Genomic DNA, 27693 nt, shown 5'->3' with positions numbered 1-27693 from the left:
GAGGGAATTGCACGACTGGATTTGTTGCACAAGTGGCATCCTAGGACAGTCCCACGCTGGAAATCATTGAGCTCCTTAGAGCGGCCCATTCTTTCACAAATGCTTGTAGAAACAGTCTCCATCCCTAAGGGCTTGATTTTATACACCTGTGGCCAGCGGTGGGTAGTAACACGCTACATTTACTCTGTCACATCTACTTGAGTAACTTTTCGAATAAATTGTACTTCTAAGAGTAGTTCTAATGCAACATACTTTTACTTTTACTTGAGTATATTTATAGAGAAGAAACGCTAATTTTACTCCGCTCTATTTATCTACACTCAGCTCGCTACTCGCCACTGATTTTTATCGATCTGTTAATGCACACTTTGTTTGTTTTATTTTGTCAGACAGACCTTCAAAGTAGCATCTATCACATGTCTGCGTTTCACCAATCAAATGCAGTCACTGGTGACGTTTGACTCTGTTTAACCAATCAAATGCAGTCACTGGTGACGTTTGACTCCGTTTCACCAATCAAATGCAGTCACTGGTGACGTTTGACTCCGTTTCACCAATCAAACAGAGCCAGGCGGTCAAATGATTAACTGCACTTTTTATTTTTATATACCTTTATTTATAAATTTTAACATTGAGTTGAGTTGAGTTGAGTTGAGTTGAATTTGAGTTTATTTCGAACATGCAAGCATACAACATGATACATCACAATTTCCTAGTTTCTCTTTTCAGCATGTTCGAAAAGGAGTAGGAAGAAGCAGAGCTTATTTAATCCTACCCATTTTCTTTTACATAACAGTTGCTAAAACTTTGGTTCACTTCCTGTTCTCAATGTATTCACAATATACTCCATAAGTAATCACAATAAAAATAAATAAATAAATAATTGGTGAAAAAAGTTTTAGTCCATACGATGAGATAAGTAAGATTATTTTGAGAATGAAAGAATGAATGGGTGAATAAATTCAGAATGTTTATCATGGTTCTTCTTTTTGTACTTTGTAAACACTTGAAGTTTGACATTTACAAACAGTTGAAAATAATAATCTTAGTAAGTACAAAAACAGTGTAAAACCGTACAAAACAGCGCCAAGGGGTTGTAAATTCAATGTAACTAAAATAGAATGCAAAAAAAATATATATATATAAAATAAACAAAGTTCAAAGCCATAGGCTCACTCAATCTCAGTAAATAACTTAAATTTGGAACACAGCATCATCGTTTTCACAGTTTTTTGGTTGTTAGAGGTAGAGTGTTTCAATGTAGAGTTATAAATCTTTTTTAAAGGCACAAAAAACAGGTCGGGTATTGAGAAACTTGCATTTCTGAATATAAAACTTAGCCAATAGTATAATGAGGTTGAAACCCAATTTATATTATTTAATATATATTATTGTTTTAGTTGCTTGAGAGATATTCCTGCCTCTAAATTTGTTCATTGCTATTTTTGTGCATTACTTGTTGCCGTCATCATTAAACAAACAGGTTACTCATCAGTTACTCAGTACTTGAGTAGTTTTTTCACAACATACTTTTTACTTTTACTCATGTAAATATTTGGGTGACTACTCCTTACTTTTACTTGAGTCATAAATATCTAAAGTAGCAGTACAATTACTTGAGTACAATTTCTGGCTACTCTACCCACCTCTGCCTGTGGCCGGGCCAAGTGATTAGGACCCCTCATTCTGATCATTTGGATGGGTGGCGAAATACCTTTTGGCAAGAGAGTGTAGCTCCAAAACAAATTGGTTATTGGGAGAACATACATCAGTATATTCCCTCTGCCTGTTTTTCAGTTGGGAATGCGAACCAAATAGATGTTCAGCGTCCCGTCATTCCTTTTGATATCCAATACATTTGCCTCCCGTGCTCCTATTTGGTAAAGAAAAGCAAACAGCTTATTAGAGTCCCCACGGCCATTACACGAGATGACGGCTGTTTTTCTTAGGGCTTGACAGCCGATCAGTAACGCTCCTTTTTTTTCCTCCGGTTTTGATCAGCTCGGCACTTCATGCTAGTCAATCATCTGCAACAATAAACTAAGTTGCTGCAGGCGTTTGAGTGTAGCGAGCATACGTAGAGAGGCGCGTGGTGGCTACTCGTCAGACTAATTAAGCATACAGACGGGGAGTGGGGGGGGCAGCGCCATAACCCAAGACAATTCCAATCACAAGGGCTGTAATTGAAGTGACAAGTTAATTACAGGCTGATATTATCGTGCGTTCCTTGTAACCACCCCCCCCCCCCCCCATCACCAACAGCGCCAAAACACGTCCACGTCTCAGTCGCCTTCCCGTCCTCGAACTTGCTCTACCTCAGATGTGTTAATTAGCAGTGGACGCCACAGTGGAAGCCCCCGCCGCCCCTGACTTTTCCACCTGTGCCGGATGTATAATTAAACGCGAATAAGTCCACTTTGTCTCGTTTTCATTTACAACATTTATGAGCTGCACTTTTGCGGGCTCCCCGCCAGCCGCGCGGCCCTGGGGCGCCGCCCTCCTCCGCCCGATCCCACCCAGCACCTCCGCGCACCGCTGTAATTAGCGCCAGCATCTTCTTTTAAACAAGCGACATAAAAGTTTAGTAGCGGGATTAAATCAGATCATTACCATAATATGGCTGTGCAATTTGCCCCTATCTCTCAGCTTTTTTTCCGCCACATCAAAGCCTGGCGGAGCTCTGGTGTAATTGGGCCATACCGCCTTGTCAAGATGATTCAGCCTGATGGCTGCTCCTCTCCCTGCAAAACCTCCCGGGCATGATAATTAATGGAGAAGAAAGTCAAGTCAGCGTGAGGAGAGGATGAAGGAGAAGATGGGAGTGTTCTGGTTGTAGGAGAAGTTTGGACAGCTCAGCATGAATATTTCACCCCTTTGACTTATTTAAAGAGATCAATTTGATGTCTAATGGTTATTAGCGTAGCCAAAACTGTTTTCTTTCAATACAGATGTTTTTTTTTCCTTGCACAGTGCATGACTTTCTTAATTGAGGCGCTGTATGGAAAAGAAAATCCCCTTTCAGGATACCTGTTGCATACCTACTCAGTGGCCCAGTGCGGGGGGGGGTCGGCTCTAGTTGCCCGAGTGCAGGGGTCGGCAACCTAAAATGTTGAAAGAGCCATATTGAACCAAAAATACAAAAACAAATATGCCTGGAGCCGCAAAAATATAAAATTGATTGATTGATTGAAACTTTTATCAGTAGATTGCACAGTTCAGTACATATCACGTAAAATTGACCACTAAATGGTAACACCCGAATAAGTTTTTCAACTTGTTTAAAAATAAAAATCAGTTCCCAGTGGCTTATTTTATTTTTCGAAGTTTTTTTCAAAATTTTACCCATCATGGACTATCCCGAAAAAAGGCTTTAAAGTGCCTGATTTTCGCGATCTTTAAATCCATCGTCCATTTTCCTGTGACGTCATTTAGTGATGCCGACATGGCGGATAGCACAGCAAGATATAGCGACATTAGCTCGTATTTAGACTCGGATTTCAGCGGTTTAAGCGATTCAACAGATTACGCATGTATTGAAACGGATGGTTGGAGTATGGAGGCAGATAGCAAAAACGAAACTGAAAAAGAAACTGAAGCTACTGAGCGAATAGATATTGACGCTATTCGGCGATCGCCTTCGGTTGAGTGTCGCAGGATGTCCATACATCTCTGTGCCATGTCTGCCTTAACATCGCCGGTAAAATGTGCAGACCGAACAATCGGGACTTTCGCATCTTGTAACATTGGAGCAACTTAAATCCGTCGATTGGTAAGTGTTTGTTTGGCATTAAATGTGGGTGGAGAGAAAGGCTGGATGCAAATATAGCAACAAATGTACATACAGCTAGCCTAAATAGCATGTTATCATCAATTAGCATGCCGTGCAAAGCGAAGCACACTCCACGTAAGTCAACTTGAATCCGTCCCTGATCATGTTGTTAAACCCTCCGACAACACACCGACGAGACATAATGTCTCCAAAGTACGGAAAACAGTCGAAAAAACGGAAAATAACAGAGCTGATTAGACCCGATGTTTGTAATGTCTTTGAGAAAATGGCGGACTGACTACCTAGGTGACGTCACAACGTGACCTCATCGCTCTGAGCGAATAATAGAAAGGCGTTTAATACGCCAAAATTCACCCATTTAGAGTTCGGAAATCGGTTAAAAAAATATATGGTCTTTTTTCTGCAAAATCAAGGTATATATTGACGCTTACATAAGTCTAGTGATAATGTTCCCCTTTAAAGTTAATCAATTCATGGTAAAAAAAAAAAAAAAGCCACATTAGATACAGATAGTGTGTCATGAGATACAAATTGAATTAAGAGGACTTAAAAGAAACCAAATGACCTCAAATATAGCTACAAATGAGGCATAATGATGCAATACAGCTAGCCTAAATGGCATGTTAGCATCGATTAGCTTGCAGTCATGCACTGACCAAATATGTCTGATTAGCACACTCCACACAAGTCAATAACATCAACAAAACTCACCTTTGTGCATTCATGCACCATGTTAAAAGTGTGGTGGACAAAATGAGACAGAAAAAGAAGTGGCATAAAACACGTCTTAGAAAGTCAGAGAAAGTTATACATGTAAACAAACTAGAGTGAGTTCAAGGACCGCCAAAATTAGTAGGACAAAACGGCGCTCGCCAAAAACTCGAATCAGTGAAGCATGTTTAATACAAACTGTGTGCTTTATAATGATTAGGGAGGTTTGTGTCATGTTTTTCCTTCTACAAAAACCATATTAGAACAAAAAATATATTTTTAATATTTTTTTCCCCGTCATCTTTTTCCATTTTTCATACATTTTTGAAAAAGCTCCAGAGAGCCACTAGGGCTGCGCTAGACCTGTGGGTTGCCAACCCCCGCCCTAGTGGCTCTCTGGAGCTTTTTCAAAAAAATATATGAAAAATGGAAAAAGATGAGGGGGCAAAAAAACAAATATATTTTTTGTTTTAATTTGGTTTCTGGAGGAGGACAAACATGACGCAAACCTCCCTAATTGCTATAAAGCACACTGTTTATATTAAACATGCTTCACTGATTCGAGTATTTGGCGAGCGCCGTTTTGTCCTACTAATTTTGGCGGTCCTTGAACTCACCCTTGTTTGTTTACATGTATAACTTTCTCCGACTTTCTAAGATGTGATTTATGCCATTTCTTTTTCTGTCTCATTTTGGCCACCAAACTTATAACGTTGTGCATGAATGCACAAAGGTGAGTTTTGTTGATGTTATTGACTTGTGTGGAGTGTGCTAATCAGACATATTTGGTCACTGCATGACTGTAAGATAATCGATGCTAACATGCTATTTAGGCTAGTTGTATGAACATATTGCATCATTATGCCTCATTTGTAGCTATATTTGAGCTCATTTAGTTTCCTTTAAGTCCTCATAATTAAATTTATATCTCATGAAACACTATATGTATGTAATATGGCTTTTAAGCCAGACACAACTGTACTGACAGCACACGACCAGGCCCTTGTCCCACAAGGGTCCCCAATATTCCTCCATCCATCCATTTGATACCGCTTGTCCCGTTCGAGGTGGCGGAAGGCGGTGTACACACTGGATAAGTCGCCAACTCATCGCGGGGCCAACACAGATAGACAGACAACATTCACACTCACATTCACGCACTAGGGACAATTTAGTGTTGCCAATCAACCTATCCCCAGGTGCATGTTTTTAGCAGTGGGAGGAAGCCAGAGTACAAATACAAATTATCCAAATTAGAGATGTCCGATAATGGCTTTTTTGCCGATATTGTCCAATTCTTAATTACCGATACTGATATCAGCCGATACCGATATATACAGTCGTGGAATTAACACATTATCATGCCTAATTTTGTTGTGATGCCCCGCTGGATGCATTAAACAATGTTACAAGGTTTTCCAAATTAAATCAACTCAAGTTATGGAAAAAAATGCCAACATGGCACTGCCATATTTTTTATTGAAGTCACAAAGTAGATTTTTTTTTTTAACATGCCTCAAAACAACAGCTTGGAATTTGGGACATGCTCTCCCTGAGAGAGGTTGAAGTGGGCGGCGTTGGAGTTTTGTAGTGGGTAGCAGGGGTGTGTGTATTGTAGCGTCCCGGAAGAGTTAGTGCTGCAAGGGGTTCTGGGTATTTCTCCTGTTGTGTTTATGTTGTGTTACGGTGCGGATGTTCTCCCGAAATGTTGTTTGTCATTCTTGTTTGGTGTGGGTTGACAGTGTGGCGCATATTTGTAACAGTGTTAAAGTTGTTTATATGGCCACCCTCTGTGTGACCTGTATGGCGGTTGACCAAGTATGCCTTGCATTCACTTGTGTATGTGAAAAGCTGTAGATATTATGTGATTGGGCCGGCGCGCAAAGGCAGTGCCTTTAAGGTTTATTGCCACTCTGTACTTCTCCCTACGTCCGTGTACACAGGTCATAAATTTTACTTTTTGAAATTGATACCGATAATTTTAAAACCGATAATTTATTTTGTTACATTTTAAAGCATTTATCGGCCGATAATATCGGACATCTCTAGTTCAAAATATTTTTTGCAAACCAGTAATTATAGTATCCAAATTATGTGTTGTTGTTGAGTTTTCAGTGCTGTCTAGATTGGGCCGGAACGCCCACCCAATATTGTTGTCTGGGTGGAAACAGAGAGAAATTCGGGCAAATGGTTGCTGCGGGAGATTTTCGGGAGGGGCACTGAAATTCGGGAGTCTCCCGGGAAAATCGGGATGGTTGGTTTGACAGACTTGTTTTGCCGTCGTGTGGGTTCCAAGGACCGTCAAGGGAGGACATTGCGGCGGCACATCTAGACTTCTTTATTTTTCAATAAAGACTGCTTTTCAGCTGCTCCGTCTGCCGCTCGCTCTTCAGCTTGCCTTTCTGCTTCAGGCGTCGTCACCTCTCTCGCGCTGTCAGTATCTCTCTCTCAGCATCAGCTTCCCTCTGGCTCCTTCTCGTCTCTCCGCCTCTCTCTCTGACGTTCACGGCTGTCGCCCCTCTATACAGCACGAGAGGATTACTCAAGTGTCCCCGCATTGCCGCTCGCTCGCAGTGCTCGCCTCCTCGCCGCCATCTTGGGCCGGGCTACGGCGTGCCCTGCCTCGCTGTCGAACTGCCAGCCACGCTTTCTCGCCGCCATCTTGGGCTGGGCTACGGTGTGCCCGCCCTCGCTGTCTGACTGCCAGCCACGCCTCCTCACCGCCATCTTGGGCTGGGCTACAGTGCACCCTACCTCGCTGTCGGACTGCCGGCCACGCTTCCTCGCCGCCATCTTGGGCTGGGCTACGGTGCATCCTACCTCGCGGTTGGACTGCCGGCTCCGCCTCTCCACAATTGGCAAGTATGACTGGGAGGTGCAACTGCTCTGTACTTGTACCACTCCCTACGGCGCCGTTTTAAAAAGTCATACATTTTACTTTTTGAAACCGGTACTGATCATTTCCAGCATTTTAAATCATTTATCAGCCGATAATATCGGCTGTCCGATATTATCGAAATGTCTGTAATAATTTGAATGCAGGAAGGTTTCACTCTGTGTGAAAGTGCAACACAGCTATGGAAACATCGGAAAGAGGCTAAAGTTTGTTTGACTCAGTGTTATCATCCAGGAAGAGGTGTCGACACAAGGGCAGCTGCCGTTCATTCATGCCACTGATTTCCCCGTAGATTGACGCTAACAAACAGCGCCTCGTGTATCTATTAAAATGTTCTTTTTCAAACAGTCTCTGGGGTGGCCGATGGCATTAGAGCAGCCTTTGCGTCTGACGCACACACAAAAAAAAATCGACGCTCTTTGATAATTTACATCATCATGTCACCTTGTAGAGGGGAATGCAAATAACAGGCCTGCTGTGCCTTTGTTGACTTCCTTTGCCAGCACACGTCGGTAATGAATAAGGCGAGGCTTCAAACGCAGACAGGTGCCGGGCGTCGAGCAAGTCGCATCGGTGGTAAGTCGGCGTGGGTCACTGTTGATTTGTTTTAAATTAGCACATACAGTGGGGCAAAAAAGTATTTAGTCAGCCACTGATTGTGCAAGTTCTCCCACTTAAAATGATGACAGAGGTCTGTAATTTTCATCAAAAGTACACTTAAACTGTGAGAGAGAGAAAGTGAAAAAAAAATCCAGGAATTCACATTGTAGGAATTTTAAAGAATTTATTCGTAAATGATGGTGGAAAATAAGTATTTGGTCAACCATTCAAAGCTTTCACTGATGGAAGGAGGTTTTGGCTCCAAATATCATGACACATGGCCCCATTCATTCTTTCCTTAACACGGATCAATCGTCCTGTCCCCTTAGCAAAGGGGTAGGGAACCTATGGCTCGCAAGCCAGATGTGGCTCTTTTGATGACTGCATCTGGCTCTCGGATAAATCTGAGCTGACATTGCTTAACACGATAAATAATGAATAATTCCACTTGTAATCACAGTGTTAAAAATAGTGTTCAAAATATAAAATATTGTCATGCATTTTTATGTACTCTGTACATTCCAGTATTCTGGAATGCCCTCCCGGTAAAAGTTCGAGATGCCACCACAGTAGAAGCATTTAAGTCTCATCTTAAAACTCATTTGTATACTGTAGCCTTTAAATAGACTCCCTTTTTAGACCAGTTGATCTGCCGTTTCTTTTCTTTTTCTCCTATGTCCCACTCTTCCTTGTGGAGGGGGTCCGGTCCGATCCGGTGGCCATGTACTGCTTGCCTGTGTATCGGCTGGGGACATCTCTGCACTGCTGATCCGCCTCCGCTTGGGATGGTTTCCTGCTGGCTCCGCTGTGAACGGGACTCTCGCTGCTGTGTTGGATCCACTTTGGACTGGACTCTCGCGACTGTGTTGGATCCATTATGGATTGAACTTTCACAGTATCATGTTAGACCCGCTCGACATCCATTGCTTTCCTCCTCTCCAAGGTTCTCATAGTCATCATTGTCACAGACGTCCCACTGGGTCATTATTGTCACAGACGTCCCACTGGGTGTGAGTTTTCCTTGCCCTTATGTGGGCCTACCGAGGATGTCGTAGTGGTTTGTGCAGCCCTTTGAGACACTAGTGATTTAGGGCTATATAAGTAAACATTGATTGAGAGATTGATATGTTCAAGAAGTTGGTAAGAAGTCATTTATTTATTATTGGTTAGTGTGGGTCTTGCCCTCCAGGGGGTTCTTCAGACCACCAAGCACTGACATGAGAGCCAGTTTCAGGGTTACAATATTGTTTTGTTTTTCAATAAGTCTCTCAGTTGCTTTCCAGCAATTGTCTTTTTGTCTTTCGTTCTCGCTCGCGCTTGGTTTCTAGCCCCAAGCCCGTCTCTCCTCCTGGCTGCTGCTTATAACATAGCGACAGGTGATCAGATAAAAAGGCCCAGGTGGGCGATCTACGCACCTGTCGCTGAATTCGAGGCCTGTCCTGGCAACACCCTGCTTCGCTGCAGGCCCGCAGGCCACGCCCCCTCCACAGTTAGCTTCAGAATAACAATTTTATTACAAAGAATAAGAGACCTCTCTTGAAATGTTGGTCTTTATTAAAATGCACGCATTTTGTTGTGTTCAGTGTTAAACAAAATATTATATGGCTCTTACGGAAATACATTTTAAAATATTTGGCTTCTTGGCTCTGTCAGCCAAAAACGTTCCCGACCCCTGCCTTAGCAGAAAAACAGCCCCAAAGCATGATGTTTCCACCCACATGCTTCACAGTAGGTATGGTGTTCTTGGGATGCAACTCAGTATTCTTCTTCCTCCAAACACGACGAGTTGATATTATACCAAAATGGATACATGGATGATACAGCAGAGGATTGGGAGAATGTCATGTGGTCGGACGAAACCAAAATAGGACTTTTTGGTATAAACTCAAATCGTCGTGTTTGGAGGAAGAAGAATACTGAGTTGCATCCCAAGAACACCACACCTACTGTGAAGCATGGGGGTGGAAACATCATGCTTTTGGGCTGTTTTTCTGCTAAGGTGACAGGACTGTCACGATCCGCTACACAGATGGTTTATTGTTTTCCCTTCTGATATGTTTTGATCATGTTTATTTCTGGACTCTGCCAATCCCTGTGTTTGAACACTTCATTGTTTGTATTTGGTCACCATGGTTACTTAATTTGCTCCTCCTGCACGGGCTCCTGTCACACTTTCTGTGATTATGTTTTTTGTATTTAAGTCCACCTGTTCCCTTTGTTCGTCCTTGGTCCATTGTTTGCTTCATGCAACAAGTCACGTTTGGTTCTCGGTTTTGTATTTACCCTCTGTGCCAGGGGCGGTTCTAGGGATGCTTATATGAGGGGGCAGTCAGAAATGTGAAGGGGGCATCATGTGTACACATCATGCTCCAGCACTTTTTTTTCTGTGCTTATGGTAACGATGCTTTCTTCATTAAAAATAGGTCTTTAGCTATGTGTCCAACCCCAACCTGGAGTAGTGGATTGCACTTTGTCAGGCCTTTACCTTCAGGCCTGTCCAACCTGGGTGTCCCACCTGAAGACTAAGCTCCTGCTGGTATAGCTCTTACGGTCACTGAGGCACGCAAACCCCCTGACCACAATAAGGTGGCAAACCCTCTGGGGGGGAAACTGAAAAATAAAAATAAATGAATAAAATAAAATAAAACATCCTTCATCCAGATTTTATCAACCAACAACATAACATTTATCCTAACTGGATGGCCTAACTCTCAAATAAATTTTGACCCAAAGTAGGACATCACACACTAGTCAATATTTACAAAACTGAAAGGTAGTCTGATGAATAATGATAAAAAAATAATCTCAAACGAATTTATAAAACAGAACAGTTATACAGTAGAACATTTTTTTCTTTTGTATTTTTTTATTTTTTTTTTTTTGGTTGGGGACTTAACAGCTCAAAAACTCCTTTCTCTCCACTCTTCTTTCATTTCTCTGTAGATTGAAACATTGAAGGTTGACTATGTAGAATTACAAGAAAAACAACAGAAAAAGAATTCCAGCAGTCGATTGCCAGACCGTTGCTAAGTAAAACGGGCCGTTGCTAGGGACTCCACTCTGAACAGAGGAAAGCAGAGGAGGACTGCTAAGCAGGATATATACCTTATGTTTCATTTTTACCCTCATTAACAGCATCATAAATGACTTGTAGCTTGTTACAGGGACAGTGGAGGCTCTCTGCCTTCCAAACCACTGCTGCTCAGAGCCTCCGCTGTCACTGCTCTCGTCAAGTTGTAAAAAAAAAAAAAAAGGAACTCCGTAGCACCGAAAGTCCGCGACGATAAACGTGTTTATGACAGATAAGACTACACAAATACACCCATCCTAACAAGTATATGATAAATGTAGACAACTTTTCCTTTTCTTTTACTTTCATACTGCAACAGTGATTGGATGTTTACTGAGGGCTGAGGGGTGTGTGCGGGTGTGTGTCTGCTGCGCAGCCTGTGGAATGGTGAATGCACGCACAGCGGAGGGAGGGATGAGAGGGAAGCCGACACTACTATATCGTGTGTGTCCCTTTTTCGGCGGATTTTTCCGCTAGTGCAGATCATTTTGTCAACTTGTAATGTAGTAATTTTGTGAGTTTATTAAAATTTGCTTTCTCAAATTTTGATTAGAGGGGGCAAGACATTTATTTAAGGGGGCCCTGCCTCCTCTTGCCCCTGCATAGGGCCGGCAATGCTCTGTGCTAAGTTTTGTCTTAGCTTCCGTGCATTCGGCACACAACACTTGGACTCCAAGACTCTCTGCTTGCTAAGTATTAGCACTAGCTTTCCGTGCGTTGGCACATGCTTTATTTTGTCTTTTTGTCAGTGTTCCTTTATCATTTTATATATTCAAATCAAGTCTTACCTGCAACCCTGCCTGTCTGGTCGTCGTGCATCCAAGGGGTGACAACTTTGCAGATCAAGATGCATCCAAAACGTGACAAGGACCATTGATCCGTGTTAAGGCACAAATGAATAAGGCCGTGTATCGTGAGATTTTGAGCCAAAGCCTCCTTTAATCAGTGAGAGCTTTGAATGGTTGACCAAATACTTATTTTCCACCATAATTTACAAATAAATTCTTTAAAATTGTGAATTCCTGGATTTTTTTTTTCCACATTCTGTCTCTCACAGTTGAAGTGTACCTATGATGAAAATTACAGACCTTTGTCATCATTTTAAGTGGGAAAACTTGCACAATCGGTGGCTGACTAAATACTTGCTTGCCCCACTGTATGTTTTATCACCGAGTTTACATATGAATGAGTCAAAACACCAACAAGGGGGATGGCTAGCTGCGATTCTCATGCATGTCATCTGTTCAACCGATGGGGACAGTGAGACAATGGCGGTGACAGTTGGTGACATTGACAGCATGGTTGTCCTTTAACTGTAACATCCAAAAAAAAAGTCGGGGGAAAAAGTATTTGAGTAGTCCAAGAACGGGCCAGACGCCCTTCCTGTTGGCACCGATGCCACATGAGACAATACCCTCTTCGTCCTCCTCCCATCTGGTCCTTCTTTCTCGCCTCAACCGTGTGTAACCTTTTCTCCCGCTTTCATTTCTTCCAACCCGAATTTGAATATGAAAAGGGGTCTCCTTCCAGCTCCTCTCTTACCCAGTCAAAGACCATCGCAGTAATGACATTTGGCAGTCATTTGATTTATTAGGTTTTAGAGGGAGGGGAGAAGAAATCCACTAAATATTTCATATGCCTTGCTAATCCTTGTAATATTGCCAGCAGAAGCCATGTACCTGCGCCGCGAAGACGGGAGCCACACAGATCTCTCGCAGTCGGATGGCTGGAAATGCCTGCAAGTCTCCTGAATAATAAAATAGCTGCATTGAAATATTTAGACTTTGATTCCCATTAAAGGAATATTTAAAACATGAGATTTACATTTCAGGAAGAAAAGAATAGCAGCGATAGCGGAGAGACGGCAATCACAACACAGGTTTGCGCGGGGGAACCTCCAGCCAGTCGGAATAATAGTTCCTCGGAAAGTGGATTTGGGGGAGGGGGGGGGGATAAACAGACGGTTCAAACAAAGACAGGAGCACAGCGGCAGGATAAAATGTCTTTGCAATGAAAGATGAGACCTAACACATGAAACGACAAAAGGTAGTTGCCGAAACAGGAACGGCGGGGAATGAGGTGTCAGCAGTTTTCTTCCGGATCGCGACATTTCTCTCATCTCCTCCCTCCTGCAGTTTCACTTTTTTCACGGCGGCACCTTTGTTTCACGCTTTGGGCCAAGTCATATTCAGACCGGGAGAGGAGACAAAGACTTAGACAAGTGAAAGAATTGAAGTGAATTATATTTATATAGCGCTTTTTCTCTAGTGACTCAAAGCGCTTTACATAGTGAAACCCAAAAGAGATGCGCGGATAGGCAGTCATATCATCCGCAACCGTATCACCAAAGTCGTCATCCACCCGCCGTCCACCCGAACCAACATTTTATCAGGACCGTATCCGCCCGCCCGCTGAAATATATCAGAGGTCGGCCGCCTTTACCACTCAGAGCTATTTAAACCTGTTTCACAGAGTAATGAAGACAATTGGAGCCGCTAACGTTCTTGTGACTATCCAATAGCGTTCATCCTGATGACAAGAATATGGGCGTGCTGTGAAGCCATAGCCTTAGACACCTTCAAGAACATGTAGGAACCAATTGTTGGTCCGGCAACATGTTGTGTGCAGCTTCCGCAATTACACGTACAAGATTGAAAGGCATACTGGGTGATACAGAGTACACTGATGGTTGTGATATAAACAACTTTAACACTTACTAATATGCGCCACGCTGTGAAGCCACACAATACAAGATTGACAAACACATTTCGGGAGAACATCCTCGCAGTAACACAACATAGACACAACAAAAAATACCCATAATCCTTTGTATCCGTGACCCTTCCTGAATATATTTTACACCCCCGCGCCCCCAACCCCGCCCACCTTACCGGCGCACGGGGGTGGGGGGGTTTTGCTGCTAGCGGGCTGTATAAAATAGTCAGGAAATGTCATTAATACAAAGAATTCTGGGTATTTGTTGTGTTGCGTTTATGTTGTGTTACTGTGAGGATGTTCTCCCGAAATGTGTTTGTCGTTCTTAATTGGTGTGGCTTCACAGCGTGGCGCATATTACTAAGACTGTTAAAATTGTTTATATCACAACCATTAGTGTACTCTGTGTCACTCAGAATCCCTTGCAGTCGTGTGCGTTTTGCCGCGGAAGCCTCACACACAACATGATGCTGGACTGACAAGCAGATCGTACATGTTGTAGAAGGCGACAAAGCCAATGGCTTCATAGCACGCACTAATACTTATTATCTGGGTGACTGCCGGCAGTCATTCAAGAGAATAATAACGTCTCCTATTGTCTTCTTCGCTTTATGACACGAGTCTTAAATGGCTCTTTGAATGGCAAAGAATACCAATCCCAGAACCATGTATATTAAATATTTCCGGATTGTTCAACCGCCACCCTCCGGAATCTAATTAAAATCTATTTTTTCGTCATGTCAACCGCCCGACCCGCGGTTTATTCGCGGACTCCGCGGATGAGACCGCAAACCGCGCATCTCTAAAACCCAATATCTAAGTTACATTTAAACCAGTGATGTGCTGTCAGGGGGGGCAAGTGAGGCAGTACCTCACCTGCCACCAGGTGGCTTAACCATGAGATGTTCCAAAACGAAGTAATAAAATAAAATGTGTTTTAATATTTCTCTTTTGGTTTATGCTTTCTATGTGATTTTGGTGTGGTTCCTTTATATTTTGATCATTTTCATGGTCAAAATCGTGGACATTCCATGTGTCCTGATCAAAATGCAGCAGATGAGAAGTGAGGCAGACACAGGCGGTGCCTCCACGGCTACACACAGTGTGTATTGGGCGTTCGTACGAGGGGGCGCATGCTTGTTGCCACGTGTAAAAGGCAGGTCTTGAGGCAGCAAGTACCTCTGCCTCAAGGTAGAGGGCGATATATTGTCAACCTGCAGTTCAATGCCTCAGCAGTACTCTGACTCGCCACAGTGGGAAAGGTCAAGCTAGCAGACATAGGTCTCGTCAGCGGAAGCCAGCATTTTTTCCTTTTCTTTTTTTTTTAACTGTATTTATAACAAACATGGCATTTTTATTAGAGTAAGCCAGCTTTTGTGGGTGTTTTTGTCAGATTGAAAAATATTGTTTAATTTCTTGGAATGAAATTGAATTAAATGAATGTGTCTGCCAATATGGAAGATTATATACTGTATCCAAGATGAATTACTTCTATAAACTGGACTTTAAGATAAAATGAATGCGATCATACAAAGTATGTTTTCATGGAGGATAGCTATTGCTGCTTCAGATACAAATGCAGAAAGGTAAGATACACTCACAATACTTGATTTATTTTGTTAAAAGCAAATGGGACCAAAAAGTATTTAATAACAACTTTATCAAATACTTTTTGGACCCATTTATAATATCATAATATCATTATGATAACGTTTTTATGAATGTGAATAACTCCCTTTTTTCCTGTATCTCTAATGTGCAACCTAACTCAACAATGACTAGAACTCCACATATGAATTTAAGTAAAAAAAAGAAAAAAAGTATGTATGCCTCACCTGGTGTCTAGTTCACCACACATCACTGATTTAAACCACTGTGGGTAGCACTGGGAGCAGGTGGGTCAAGTGACTTGCCAAAGGACACAACGGCAGTGACTAGGATGGCGGAAGCGGGAATCGAACCTAAAAACCTCAAGTTGCTGGCACGGCCGCTCTACCAACCGAGCTATGCCGCCGTTTCGCCTGTCTTTGTGAAAAAGATAAGTGAAACAGCGCAACACCTTATCCAGCAGATGGCGCCGTGGTGAAAAAAAAAAATTGGACAACAAAGCCATTCTTTCATGATTCCGCTGGCTATTTTTTGTGATAGTTGCGGCCTAAAATGCTTGAATTCGTGGCAGTTTTTTTTTTTTGAAAGATGTGGCAAAAGTTATGTTATGAGGGATTTTTGCAAAATATTTAATGAACTTGTAATCATACCCTGCGATGAGGTGGCGACTTGTCCAGTGTGTACACCGCTTTCTGCCCGGTTGTGGCTAGAATAGAATAGAATAGAATAGAATGGACTTTATTGTCATTATATTTGCATATAACGAGATTAAGGACTCCAGCTTAATGTGCGGTAGTGGGAACAAAAATAGGTGGTTCTGAGGCACCTGAAGCGCCTGCCCGATGGTAGCAGGTCGAACGGGTGGAAGCTGAGATAGGCTGCAGCGCCCCCCGCGGCCCCGAAGGGAATAAGCGGTAGAAAATGGATGGATGGATGGAACTTGTAATCATCATTTTTGTTATCATAACCTCAAAAAGCACAGGATTTGATGTTTTAATTTTTGTCATCATAACCTCAAAGAGCACAGGATTTGATGTTTTACTTGTTTTATGCCACACAGACTTAAAAGTTGTCATGACGAAGACTTTGGTGAGGTTTGTTTTCCCGTGGTGCAAAGCGACTGGACCGGACACAACCTGAAGGTAATGACATATTTTAATTTTAACACTCAAAAGTACTACATAAGGCGGGGAACAAACTTAACGGAGGAACAAAACTAACACATAAACAGACTAAGAACATGAAACAAAACTACACTTATTGTGACCTATGGCAAGAAGTGAGCAATCTGAAGTGTGAGGAGTGTGAAGAGGGTGATGTCGCCAGGCTGACTGCCTGGCAACTGCAGGCTTGAATAGTGATGTGGTGATTGACAACAGGTGCATGAGTCCAAGTGAATCAGGTGCGTGACATGAGGACAGGTGAAAACTAATGGGTTGTCATCGAAACAAAACAGGTAGTGAAAAAACTGGAGTGCAAAAACTAAACAGAACATAGCCAAACTAAACATGATCACCAAGATATGACGGAAGTAGACTATAGATGGCAGTAAAAGCACATACTAAAAGCGCATTGTCATATTACTGTACTGTTTGAATTGATTATGACTAATATTAGTAATAGTAGCATTTACTCCTCCCTGAGCTGCTACCTAACCGTGGTGGTGTGTGGGGGGGTGCTATGTTGTCTGGGGCCTCTACACTGAAAAATTTGTTGGCTAAATTGGCACATTTGCAACATCGCAAATTCTTGGAGAGACTTACCCTGTAGGTCAGGGGTAGGGAACCAATGGCTCGCGAGCCAGATGTGGCTATTTTGATGACTGCATCCGGCTCTCGGATAAATCTGAGCTGACATTGCTTAACATGATAAATAATGAATAATTCCACTTGTAATCACAGTGTTAAAAATAACGTTTAAAATATAAAACATTGTCATGCATTTTTATGTTCAAGACTTTGGTAAGAAGTCATTTATTTATTATTGTTTAGGGTGGGGCTTGCCCTCCAGGGGGTTCTTCAGACCACCAAGCACTGACATGAGAGCCAGTTTCAGGGTTACAATATTGTTTTATTTTTCAAAAAGTCTCACAGTTACTTTCCAGCAATTGTCTTTTTCTCTTCGTTCTCGCTCGCCGCTCTGGTTTCTAGCCCCAAGTCAGTCTCTCCTCCTGGCTGCTGCTTATAACATAGCAACGGGTGATCAGATAAAAGGCCCAGGTGGGCGATCTACGCACCTGTTGCTGATTTTGAGGCCGGTACTGACAACACCCCGCTTCGCTGCAGGCCCGCAGGCCACCCCCCCCCTCCACAGTTAGCTTCAGAATAACAATGTTATTACAAAGAATAAGAGACCTCTCTAGAAATGTTGGTCTTTCTTAAAAATGCACAGCGTTTTGTTGTGTTCAGTGTTAAAAAAAATATTATATGGCTCTTACGGAAATACATTTTAAAATATTTGGCTTCTTGGCTCTCTCAGCAAAAAGGTTCCCCGACCCCTGCTCTAGGTCATTTCTGTCTCTATGGGCAGATTTTGTTAAACTTCCAGAAAATGGCAGAAATACGATGATAAACAAATGGATCTTTCTGTGTGGAGTTTGCATGTTCTCCCCGTGACTGAGTGGGTTCCCTCCGGTACTCCGGCTTTTCTCCCACTTCCAAAGACATGCACCGGGGATAGGTTGATTGGCAACACTAAATTGTGAATGTTAGTGTGAATGTTGTTTGTCAATCTATGTTGGCCCTGCGATGAGGTGGCGACTTGTCCAGGGTGTACCTGCATTTAAGTCTCATCTTAAAACTCATCTGTATACTCTAGCCTTTAAATAGACCTCCTTTTTAGACCAGTTGATCTGCCGCTTCTTTTTCTTTCTCCTATGTCCCCCCCCCTCCCTTTGTGGAGGGGGGTCCGGTCCGATGACCATGGATGAAGTACTGACTGTCCAGAGTCGAGACCCAGGATGGACCGCTCGTCGGGACCCAGGATGGACCCGCTCGCCTGTATCGGTTGGGGACATCTCTACGCTGCTGATCCGCTTGAGATGGTTTCCTGTGGACGGGACTCTCACTGCTGTCTTGGAGCCACTATGGATTGAACTTTCCACAGTATCATGTTAGACCCCGCTCGACATCCATTGCTTTCGGTCCCCTAGAGGGGGGGGGGTTGCCCACATCTGAGGTCCTCTCCAAGGTTTCTCATAGTCAGCATTGTCACTGGCGTCCCACTGAATGTGAATTCTCCCTGCCCACTGGGTGTGAGTTTTCCTTGCCCTTTTGTGGGTTCTTCCGAGGATGTTGTAGTCGTAATGATTTGTGCAGTCCTTTGAGACATTTGTGATTTGGGGCTATATAAATAAACATTGATTGATGATTGATTGATACCCCTGCCTTCTGTCCAGGGTATGAGTCAAAACTGCATCCGATGATGAGGCTCCCGTTTGGGAGTTCTTGAGTTTTTGGGGAAAGTAGAGTTAACCCTTAGTCATCGTTGCTCCCAGGTCCACCCTGACCCGGGGTGTAGTACCCAGCTATGAGTTAAATAGCTTGCAGAGACTGCCTCAAAGTTTCTGCTTTCCCGCCGCCTTGAGGGACAGCCTTTTAACCAAAGGACAATGGTGAGATCCAGACAGAAACCTCTCAGACCGCTGTTTCGGAAGGGCGCTTGATATTTCAACGCAGAATATGCCGCTGGCCATCTGCTGCAGCGGTGTGTGGGCTAGCACAGTTGTCTTACTTCGGTATACCACTGTGTCTACCCTCCCTGTCAAGAGTGTGGATCATCCCTTGCGCAGGGGCTTCTTCACAATAATCAATCACGCGCAAACCAGGTTTCTATGTAAGGCCGGCATAGCGTAGTGGGTAGAGCGGCCGTGCCAGAAGCCTGAGGGTTGCAGGTTCTTTCTCCGCCTATTGACATCCAAGTCGCTGCCTTGCCCCCGTGCCGCTCACACTGGTGAATGAATGATGAATGAATGATTGGTGGTGGTCGGAGGGGCTGAAGGCGCAAACTGGCAGCCACGCTTCCGTCAGTCTACCCCAGGGCAGCTGTGGCTACAGATGTAGCTTACCACCACCAGGTGTGAATGAATGATGGGTTCCCACTTCTCTGTGAGCGCTTTGAGTATCTAATAATAGAAAAGCGTGATATAAATGCAATCCATTATCATTATTAGTATTATTATGACACATAGACCAGTGTTTTTTCAACCACTGTGCTGCTGATGTGCCGTGGGTGATTATCTGATTTCACCTATTTGGGTTAAAAATAGAGATGTCCGATAATGGCTTTTTTGCCGAAATCCAATATTCCGATATTGTCCAACTCTTAGTTACCGATACCAATATCAACCGATACCGATATATAAAGTCGTGGAATTAACACATTATTATGCCAAATTTTGTTATGATGCCCAGCTGGATGCATTAAACGATGTAACAATGTTTTCCAAAATAAATTAACTCAAGTTATGGAAAAAGGCAGTGCCTTTAAGGTTTATTGGCGCTTTGTACTTCTCCCTACGTCCGTGTAAACAGCGTTTTTTTAAAAAGTCATACATTTTACTTTTGAAACTGATACCGATAATTTCTGAAAATTAAATTCTAAAGCATTTATCGGCTGATAATATTGGCAGTCTGATATTATCGGACATTTGTAGTTAAAAATATGTTTTGCAAACCAGTGATAAGGGCGGTATAGCTCGGTTGGTAGAGCGGCCGTGTCAGCAACTTGCGGTTTGCAGGTTCGATCCCCGCTTCCGCCATCCTAGTCAATACCGTTGTGTCCTTGGGCAATACACTTTACCCACCTGCTCTCAGTGCCACCCACACTGGTTTAATTGTAACTTAGATATTGGGTTTCACTATGTAAAGCGCTTTGTCGGTGCTGTCTAGAGCTCGGCAGAGTAACCGTGTAGTACTCTTCCATATCAGTAGGTGGCAGCCGCTAGCAAATTGCTTTGTAGATGTCGGAAACAGCGGGAGGCAGTGTGCAGGTAAAACGGTGTCTAATACTTTACCTAAAAATAAACAAAAAGGGTAGTGCCCCTAAGAAAAGGCATTGAAGCTGAGGGAAGCCTAACTGAACTGGCTACAAAGTAAACAAAAACAGAATGCTGGACGACAGCAAAGACTTACCGAGGAACAGAAACGCCGTCCACAATGTACATCCGAACGTGACATGATAATCAACAAAGTCCCCATAAAGAAGGATAAAACAACTGAATTATTCTTGATTGCTAAAACAAAGTTGATGTGGGAAATATCGCTCAAAGGAAGATATGAAACTGCTACAGGAAAATACCAAAAAAAGAGAAAAAGCCACCAAAATAGGAGCGCAAGACAAGAACTACACACGGGAAAACAGCAAAAAACTCCACATGTGACAGGTCGTGACAGAACACCTACTTTGAGACAAGAGCTATATTGATGCATGCTTGGTTATGGTTTAAAGTCATAACCCACAGTTGCGACAACAACTTTTTACTGTCTACTGAATTTCATTTTTTAAGGTTTTCTCCTGGTCGTGCGCCTCCGGATTTTTTCAACGCAAAACATATTTCTTGTTTCTAAAAAGGTTGAAAAATACTGCCATAGACAACACCTCGCCATACTCTCCGTAGTGGCCGCCAATGTGCAGCTGAGATAGGCTCCAGCACCACCCTCCCGCAACCCATTAAGGGAAAATCGGTAGATAATGGATGGATGGATGACCTAATGGTTGAGAAATTAACCATTTCACGGGTGAAACTGAATAGATGGAATTTGGAGCACATTGACAAATGTATCTTGTGCAGCGTTTCCGCCACTGTCCAGCAGATGGCACTGCAGGGGAAAAAAGCTTTTTTTTTCGTAATAGTACTACCAGCAGGACTGTAGTGGAACAGCATCACGATCCAACATGCACTGCAAAATGTCAGTGTTGAGAAACAAAAAATATATATATACAAAAATGAGGGGTATTTTATTTGAACTAAGCAAAATTATCTGCCAAAAGAACAAGAAGATTTGGCTTGTCAAGACTTTTCAAAACAAGTAAAATTAGCTAACCTCAATGAACCCAAAAATACCTTAAAATAAGTATATTCTCACTAATAACAAGTGTACTACTGTCAGAATAATTGTATCTAAGTTATCACAAAATGTTGTGTTTCAATGAGACAACAGCTGTCTTATATCTTACCAATCAAAAGGCTTGCAAAACTCCACTGTGTAGGATGGGAAGCCACATGAAGGTGTGGGTTTCTTTAAGCTATTGTAATCCACGGTAAGATTTTGTATTGACCCAAGATCTACAAAGCGGAGAGGAAGCAGGACCTGACCCCCCTTCCAGGCACTTTTTCTTTGAACTGTTTTGTAACCAAAGGCGACAGCTTTTTACGACCGCCCTTCCTTTAGAAACAGCTGTTGTCATGTAATCAGGGAAAGTCCAAATAAAAGAGGAGGCGTACAATCTTTCGTCAGAGCGTTTCTCCTCATTGAGCCAAATTTAATTCTGTTTCTGTTTGATTCCTTGCTTCTTTGTCTGTTTAATACATGTCATAAGTGTTTGAACCTGACATCTACTATATTAGTACGTACTTTCTATTGTTTCATTGAGAAAAATACAGCAAAGTCCATTTGGCTGTCATCTGTTTTAATTATGGGACCATACTTGCCAACCCTCCCGGATTTTCCGAGAGACTCCCGAAATTCAGCACCTCTCCCGAAAATCTCCCGAAATTGCGGACCTGAGTGAGGACAGCCTGTTTTCACGTCCGCTTTCCCACTATATAAATAGTTTGCCTGCCCAATCACGTTACAACATCTACGGATTTGAATAAAAAACTGCACACACAAGGAGACGAAGCAGAAGAATGAGGAAGTTACAGCCATGGCGACGCTGTCTGTAATAGAGTGATTCTATGTAGTCTATTGCCATCCCCTGGTGAATGTTGGCTATAGCGTTATGGGGTAGCTTTTTAATTGGTCAACGATTTACGTGGTGTTGGGCACTTCACGGAAAGTGAGGGAGTCTGTTCTGAAGCCCACAGTAAAGACACGTAACTTCATCACCTCGCCTGGTTATTGACTCCAACCCAATATATTACACCGTCGACGAGCAAAATTAAGAAATAAATGGCAGAACAAAGGTTACTCAAATAGTGAAAGGTAAGTTTTGTTGGTTTTTTTTTAGTAACCAGCAAGCACAGTACAGTTAGTAGAACAACTGTGTTTTTATTACTGTGTATTCGATAGGTGCCGTCTGAAATTCAACTATTTCTTTTATTTATATATATAATAAAATAAATATTTGTAGCTAGAATTCACTGAAAGTCAAGTATTTCATACATGTGTATATATATATATATATGTATATGTATGAAATACTCGTGTTGGTGAATTGTAGATGTAAATATATTCCTCCCCTCTTAACCATTCCTCCCCTCTTAACCACGCCCCCCGCCCCAACCATGCCCCCCCACCCCAACCTCCCGAAATTGGAGGTCTCAAGGTGATCAAGTATGTATGGGACACAATTTTGTCAAAGTCATGTTTTTTTTTTTCATGCTTGAAATAAGAAATGATTACTTTAAAAAAGTAGCTTTATACTTGTGAGTGTTGATGACACAGTTTTGCATCAGTTGATATTCTAGTTTCAAGCATGTTTTACTCAATATAGGTCAAAAAATCTCAGCAACAAGCCGTAATATCTTACAGAGATCATTTAGCACCAAAACCCTTAAAACAAGTAAAACACTTTAACATAAAATATGCTTAGTGAGAAGAAGGATATTTTCAGACAGAAAATAAGCAAATATCTCCCTTACTTGAGATATTTAATCTTAACTTAGATTTCAGTTTTTGCAGTGTGGACATGTTTAGAATTGGAGGTGTGCGATGGTGATCTGGAGGCCTTTTTTAAACGGACTGATAATGTAAAGCTTCACGTACAAACCTCACATCCCCAGGGAGGTCTCCTCCTTCCTGACGACAGCATTGACCTTACTGCTACCGCGGCATCGCTGGAAGAAATGCGATAAAAGCAGCCGACGACAGGCCACCGTGACTGCGCATAAATCACTGACTTTTTGTTTTCTCGCTGGCGACTGGCCGCCATCAATGTGGCGCTCATATGTGGACCGCCTCCCACAGGCGGGGAGACGCACGCCGCAAATAATCCCACGTGGAAATACTCCAACAAGGAGGGCTAACGTTGCTCCTTAGTCGTGCTCCACACCGAACTGCACTGCTGGAGGCTATTTGCAATATGCAATACCCAGTAGGCCTTTGCAGCTGGTAAAAGACGACAATTTGTCGTGTTGACGAGAGAGGAAACTGTGATCTCCTTGCTGATGCTCCCTGTAGATGTTTTTTTTAGCAGTGGGAATATGTGTCACTGTGTCACATGATAGTGTTGTTTGTAAGTGTGATGTCTGTGCTCACAAGAGATAACATGTTTACATTTCATGTGCAATATAAACACACCTTCAGCAGCCACAACATTAGGTACACCTGCACGAGCTTTATAAAATAATTCCGCCTTTCCGAAGACAATGTCATCGTTGATGGTTGGCAACATAGGAATAATTTACATATGGATGGATGGATGGATAGATAGATGGATAGATGGATGGATAGATAGATAGATAGATAGAAATGTAGGAATAATCTTGATATGGATGGATAGATAGATGGATAGATAGAAATGTAGGAATAATTTTGATATGGATGGATGGATGGACAGATAGATAGATAGAAACGTACGAATAATTTAGATATGGATGGATGGATGGATGGATAGATAGATAGAAACAGGAATAATTTAGATATAGATGGATGGATGGATAGATAGATTGATTGATAGAAATGTAGGAATAATTTAGATATGGATGGATAGATAGATAGATAGATAGATATATAGATAGATAGATGGATAGAAACGTACGAATAATTTAGATATGGATGGATGGATAGATAGATAGATAGATACATAGGAATAATTTAGGGATGGATGGATAGATAGATAGAAACATAGGAATAATTTAGATATAGATGGATGGATGGATAGATAGATGGATAGATAGATTGATTGATAGAAATGTAGGAATAATTTAGACATGGATAGATAGATAGATAGATGGATAGATAGAAACGTAGGAATAATTTAGATAGATAGATGGATAGAAACGTAGGAATAATTTAGATATAGATAGATAGATAGATAGATAGATACGTAGGAATAATTTAGACATAGATGGATGGATGATTAGATAGATAGATAGATAGATTGATAGAAACGTACAAATAATTTAGATATGGATGGATGGATGGATGGCTGGATGGATAGACAGATAGATGGATAGATAGATAGATAAATAGATAGATAGATACATAGGAATAATTTAGGGATGGATGGATGGATAGATAGATTGAGTGATAGAAATGTAGGAATAATTTAGATATGGATAGATAGATAGATAGATAGAAACGTAGGAATAATTTAGATATGGATAGATAGATAGATAGATTGATAGAAACGTAGGAATAATTTAGATATAGATAGATAGATAGATAGATACGTAGGAATAATTTAAACATAGATGGATGGATGATTGGATGGATAGATAGATAGATAGATAGATAGATAGATAGATAGATAGAAACATAGGAATAATTTAGATATAGATGGATGGATGGATAGATAGATAGATAGGAATAATTTAGATATGGATGGATGGATGGATAGATAGATAGATAGATAGATAGATAGATTGATAGCTAGATACAAACCCTGTTTCCATATGAGTTGGGAAATTGTGTTAGATGTAAATATAAACAGAATACAATGATTTGAAAATCATTTTCAACCCATATTCAGTTGAATATGCTACAAAGACAACATATTTGATGTTCAAACTCATAAACATTTTTTTGCAAATAATCATTAACTTTAGAATTTGATGCCAGCACCACATGACAAAAAAGTTGGGAAAGGTGGCCATAATGACTGATAAAGTTGAGGAATGCTCATCAAACACTTATTTGTAAAATCCCACAGGTGTGCAGGCTAATTGGGAACAGGTGGGTGCCATGATTGGGTATAAAATCAGCTTCCCGAAAAATGCTCAGCCTTTCACAAGAAAGGATGGAGCGAGGTACACCCCTTTGTCCACAACTGCGTGAACAAATAGTCAAACAGTTTAAGAACAACTTTTCTCAAAGTGCAATTTCAAGAAATTTAGGGATTTCCACATCTACAGTCCATAATATCATCAAAAGGTTCAGAGAATCTGGAGAAATCACTCCACGTAAGCGGCATGGCCGGAAACCAACATTGAATGACCGTGACCTTCGATCCCTCAGACGGCACTGTATCAAAAACTGACATCAATCTCTAAAGGATATCACCACATGGACTCAGGAACACTTCAGTAAACCACTGTCACTAAATACAGTTCATCGCTACATCTGTAAGTGCAGGTGAAAGCTCTGCTATACAAAGCAAAAGCCGTTTATCAACAACATCCAGAAATGCCGCCGGCTTCTCTGGGCCCAAGATCCTCTAAGATGGACTGATGCAAAGTGGAAAAGTGTTCTGTGGTCTGACGAGTCCACATATCAAATTGTTTTTGGAAATATTCGACATCGTGTCATCCGGACCAAAGGAGAAGTGAACCATCCAGACTGTTATCGACGCAAAGTTTAAAAGCCAGCATCTGTGATGGTATGGGGGTGCATTAGTGCCCAAGGCATGGGTAACTTACACATCTGGGAAGGCACCATTAATGCTGAAAGGTACACACAGGTTTTGGAACAACATATGCTGCCATCTAAGCGCCGTCTTTTTCATGGACGCCCCTGCTTATTTCAGCAAGGCAATGCCAAGCCACATTCAGCACATGTTACAACAGCGTGGCTTTGTAAAAAAAAGAGTGCGGGTATTTTCCTGGCCCGCCTGCAGTCCAGACCTGTCTACTATCGAAAATGTGTGGCGCATTATGAAGCGTAAAATACAACAGCGGAGACCCCGGACTGTTGAACGACTGAAGCTCTACATAAAACAAAAGTGGGAAAGAATTCCACTTTCAAAGCTTCAACAATTCCTCGGTTCCCAAAGGTATATTGAGTGTTGTTAAAAGAAAAGGTGATGTAACACAGTGGTGAACATGCCCTTTCCCAACTACTTTGGCACGTGTTGCAGCCATGAAATTCAAAGTTAATTATTATTTGCAAAAAAAAAAAAAAGTTTGAGTTTTAACATCAAATATCTTGTCTTTGTAGTGCATTCAACTGAATATGGGTTGAAAAGGATTTGCAAATCATTGTTGTACGTTTATATTTACATGTAACACAATATAAATACAATTATTATTGTATCAAATAAAAGAAGATGTGCCATTTTCTTATTATTGTGATAAAACCGCACTGTAGTGTAAGTAGAGATGGGTACCTTTTACGGCGGTACAGCTCGGCTGGTATAACGGCCGTGCCAGCTTGAGGGTTCCAGGTTCGATCCCCGTTTCCGCCATCCTAGTCAATGCCCTTTGTGTCCTTGGGCAAGACACTTTACCCACCTGCTCCCAGTGCCACCCACACTGGTTTAAATGTAACTTAGATTTTAGGTTCCACTATGTAAAGCGCTTTGAGTCACTAGGGAAAAGTGCTATATAAATATAATTCACTTCACTTCACATTTGAATTGATACTGGACCAATTCCCGGTACCTGGGAATCAGTGCGTTTCCCACCTAGGCCTTCAGTGATGTCAGACTTCACTCAAAATACCATCATTTATGTCCCTACTGTCATGATCTGTGGTCTGGATCATGTTGTTTGTTATTTTCTGTTAGTTTAAGACTCCATTAGTTCCTATTTTTGTGCACCATTGTTTGTTTCAGTTTCCATGACGATTTTCACCTGCCTCTTGCGTTCGGGTCACACCTGTCACTAATCAAGAGGCTTCTATTTAAGCCTGTCGTTGCCAGTTAGTCGGTCTGGCGACATTGCTCTTTTCATGCCATAGTTTGGGCGGCATGGCGTAGTGGGTAGAGCGGCCGTGCCAGAAACCTGAGGGTTGCAGGTTCGCTTCCCACCTATTGCCATCCAATTTGCTGCCGTTGTGTCCTTGGGCGGGACACTTCACCCTTGCCCCCGGTGCCGCTCACACTGGTGAATGAATGACGAATGAATGATTGGTGGTGGTCGGAGGGGCTGAAGGCGCAAACTGGCAGCCACGCTTCCGTCAGTCTACCCCAGGTTAGCTGTGGCTACAGATGTAGCTTACCACCACTAGGTGTGAATGAATGATGGGTTCCCACTTCTCTGTG

Source organism: Nerophis ophidion, linkage group LG02 (assembly GCF_033978795.1).
Source record: "Nerophis ophidion isolate RoL-2023_Sa linkage group LG02, RoL_Noph_v1.0, whole genome shotgun sequence".
NCBI lineage: Eukaryota > Metazoa > Chordata > Actinopteri > Syngnathiformes > Syngnathidae > Nerophis > Nerophis ophidion.
The sequence above is the reverse complement of the archived record's forward strand: the minus strand, read 5'-3'. Positions refer to the sequence as shown.